Genomic DNA, 4,337 nt, shown 5'->3' on the forward strand with positions numbered 1-4,337 from the left:
AATATCAATTCCCACATATGTTGTATATGTGAGAATTTTTAATTTGATAAAGAAATTCAACTTTTCATATTTTTATTTATTAAATTAAGTATAAACAATTCATTTTAAAACCCCAAAAAAAAAAAAAAAATCACAATTAAGGTTGCTCCCTTTTCACTTGCCACTATTATGAAAAATCATTTTTGCTTTATTTTACTTGGGCTATTAAGATGTTTTTGTTCATTATGTTATCCCTTTTCTATAGTATGCTAAATTTTCGAATTTAAAGTGTGGGGGGTAAAAACTCAGGGCTACTCAATGGGCCTAGGGCACCATGTTGAGAAGTATTATATTTCCGAGGAGCAATAGTTGGCTGGAACGGCCCATCTGAATGTAGAAAGCCCAGAAGTAGAGGGTGAGTACCATCCGAAGAGGCCACTACTGGTCTGAAGATGTCTTACTCCTCGGTCACAAATAACCTTGATCAATCAAACGTGTGGAATGTCCAAATGATCTTCCTAGCAATTCCAATGATAATGATAAGTTCTAGGTAGGTTTGGAGATGATCAGAACTAAAAAATATCTAAAGGAAAAGTTACTACCACCGCATTTAATGCATTGCAACAGCTTTTCTGGTCGCGTTTATGTGGAGAAGACCCCTGAACAGTGCAACCTCAGCTACCGCCACTCACAAAGAATTAAAGTAGACACATGATGTGACATGTACTTGAGTAGATACGCAGATGAAGAACAGGTGGACGGTAGAGATGATGGAAAGGGGTGCTATATAAAGAAGAAGGGTCCCTGATAATGGGGGACGAGAAAAAAGGAAGAAAAGCTTTGTTGTAGCTCTGAATGTTGTAATTACTGTTCACTTAATAAAACATCTCTTCGGACATTCATTCAGGGAGTTGTTCAAGCATTATTTCATGTTATCATTACTGCAAGTAACCTAGCCAACCATTGTTTAATTCATAACCAGCCCAGCTCTTTCGCCCACTCTCTACAAATTCATTGTCCTGAGTTCGTTGGGCCTTTAACCCATATCTTTTGGGCTTGGGCTACAAAAACAGACCCTACATTAAGTATAATATATCAAACAACATAAATGTCAACTCTTTCAAATTTTATTCCTGTGAAATTGTCAAAAATTCTTGTGATTAAAAAATTTTAACAACCAAACAGACCAAAAATAATATAAGTTAATCAAACATACACTTAGGATCCGTTTAGATGGAGTGAAGAAGGAGAGAGTGGAGGGGAATAGAGTAGAGTTAGTTGAAAATAGGCTTAGTGATAATTTCGATATTACTCAAGTCTCATGGAAAGTAAATTATAATTAGGAAAAAAAAACACTATAATATCACCTTTTTTTTTACTCAAAAAAGTAAACTTTCATTTCTTGGATGGAGATGGATTTCTACGTGAAATAGAATATCCAAATATTATCATTGGACAAAGTTTAGCTATAAAATTGATTGTAACCTTGGCTACAAACTCACTCAATATCTTTTTATTGGAAGTGAATTTTAACAATCCACCATTGGATTACATCTTCTTCTTATATCCTCCATGTTTGCAAAATTTCAAGAAAATTAAAGATCAATAGCTATGTCATCAATAAATTTTTAAATTGCAAGTTTTTGTAATTTAAAATTATGCATAAAATATAATATTATAAATTATATAGTAAATAATATCTAATTAACATAAAAATTGACATATGTATTAAAAGTGTAAAGAACATGTAATTCAACGGTTAGATTTTCAAAATATGCAGTAATATTTATTTTATTAAGTGAGTTTGTAGCCTAAGGCTACAACTAATTTTGTAGCTAAACTTTGTCCATTATCATTTATCTAAGAAGTGTTTTAATTTTAACTGTAGGTTAGAAATATATATATATATATATATAATTTTTTTTTTTTTGAATATCTAGGGTTTCAAAATAGAAAATTCTCTCCGATTTCCGATTTGGCTATATATAAGTGGTACAAATATCAAGAGTGACTATATTTTAAGAAAAAACAGGTTTATATTGTAGAGGGCCTAGAGGCATTATGTGAAATAAAAATCAATTGACAATTTTGACATAATTGTGTACATATCTCAACAACAATGTTGGGTATTGTAGCAAAGCTAAATTATTTCTTTCACCAATTTTTATTTATTCCCAACTGACAAATCTCCCTCTTAAATTTTTCCCAAATCCTTCGATCTCATTATGTCGACTTCTCTTTAACAATTCCATAGCTAACTTCTCACTCAAATTCTAGTCAATTCTTCTCTACTCTCCTTTACTCACCCTCCATCCAAACTGGTCATAAGGTAGTCAAGTCAAAGCGAAGATGCAAAATGCGAATATGAGCCATTCTTTTTGGTTGAAGTCAACAATATCTAATGAAGGAGGCGAGAATTGTGCAATGGTGCTTTTTATGGTGATGGTAGTCTCGAATCCAATGAAAAATGGGGAGGTGGAGTTGTGAAGGCCAACAACAATGGGATTTAACAACTTCAACTAATGATTTTGAGGGGTTGAGTTGTGGGAGTGGTTGTGTTGGGGTTAGCCATGGCGGTGGTGGTGTGGTGAAGGAAGGAGAGAGTGAGAAGAGAGAGGGTGTAACAGTTAGAGATTTTTTTTAAATATAGGTAAAACAAAGAAAAAATATAAAGAGTTTGTTGAATAGTGAATCCAAAAATAAATAAATAAATAAGGCATTAAAATAGAAAAGTGACTTTCAAGCAAAAAATTTAGCTAGACCTTTGTTAACATTTCTGTCATATGTGATAAACCCTCTTTGAATTCAAATTCTGGAGAGTCAACCTCAAAATCACAGACTCCAACTTTTATTATTTTTTGAGGATAGCAACAAACTAACTTATAGGTAGTCAAAACTTGCAATTACTATAGTAGCTCTTCGTGCTTGTAGAGCCATTGTAGCTCTTTATTCTATTAATCTATACTTCTGTCCAAAGGTTCCCCTCCCAACCTCATGGGGTCACATAAACGAGAATGAAAAACCTTAATTGAAGGCTAAGAAGTTCCAAGATTGAAAAGGCCACTGACCCAATTGCATCAAGTTATGCGTAGCTACATGTTTCCTCTCATATGGCATTTTGGGTTTTGTTTAATGGGCCTATGTTTTATTTTTTGGTAAAAAATGGGCCTAAGGTTTGTTTGTTAAGGGAGGCCCAAATGACTTATAGACACAATTTGTTGGACATGTGAGTCACATGATGACAAAGGCAACATTTAAAAAATGTCAAAAGGTGGAGACTAAAGTGTTTTTTTTTTTTTTTTGGCTAAATAAAGTAAACATATATATATATATATTAAAATTAAAAGAGATTTTTCATTTTCGGGTTTCATTGAGTTTTTGTATAGTTCAAAATAGTTAAAGTTAAAACTAACCAGGTTTGAAGGGGTTTTTTTTTATTTTTGGGCTAAAGGCTTACGGCTTAAAACTACTAGATATTAAGGGCTAAGGTAAAGTTATAACTCAATCCATCTGATGGTGCACCTGCAAATCTCCCACTTGTGTAGTTGTGTTAGTTCCTTGTGTACTAGTCTACGCTTCTTATATATTTACTTCTCAAATTTTATTTTATGAGACTATTTCATAGAGCATTTCTCTCACAACATGTGGGTTCTATAAGTGTGTGAGGCTTACTAAATATGAGAAAGATATTTCATAAAACGGTCTCATAAGATACTTATTATTGATTCCTAATGATTACAAACCATTGTAATGCCTATGTAGGTGATCATTAAACCTAGCAAATTGGACTTGGCATTAATTACCCACTCGAACCCTTACGAAAAAAAAGGGTATGGGTAATAGGAATAGTAAGCTGTTTTAGTTTGATCAGTTTTATATATTGGCTCAACCAATTCCCAATCCTCTATGTTAAAATTTTAATTTTAAATTTTTTTAATTGACTCATTTTCAAAGTATACTACTATATTTGTATACTAAAGTTGTATTATATTTTCTATATCAAAGATGGAAATATTAATGACATTACTCGTTAACTTAACATGTAATACTCAAATATAAATGTTTCTAATGTCGAACATTAAGTAGGTTTTTTTACCCATAGTTTAATTATAGATTTTTTTTTCCTGATTTTCTTTTTTTTTTTTTTTTTTTACATAACAAGTTACTTTAAATCTCTATATATTTTTAGTTTGAGTTTGGGTCCTCATTTTTTTTTAATTTTTAACTTATTTACTTATATATAACATTTTAAAGCTTAAATTTTTTAAGTATAATTATATTTTTTATTTCAAATTTCAGCAAAAAGGTAATCCAATGCACACTTGCATTTATTGGTGATTTAATTAACTTTTTATTTT

This window comes from Quercus suber, unplaced genomic scaffold (assembly GCF_002906115.3).
Source record: "Quercus suber isolate HL8 unplaced genomic scaffold, Cork oak 2.0 scaffold_75, whole genome shotgun sequence".
Lineage (NCBI taxonomy): Eukaryota > Viridiplantae > Streptophyta > Magnoliopsida > Fagales > Fagaceae > Quercus > Quercus suber.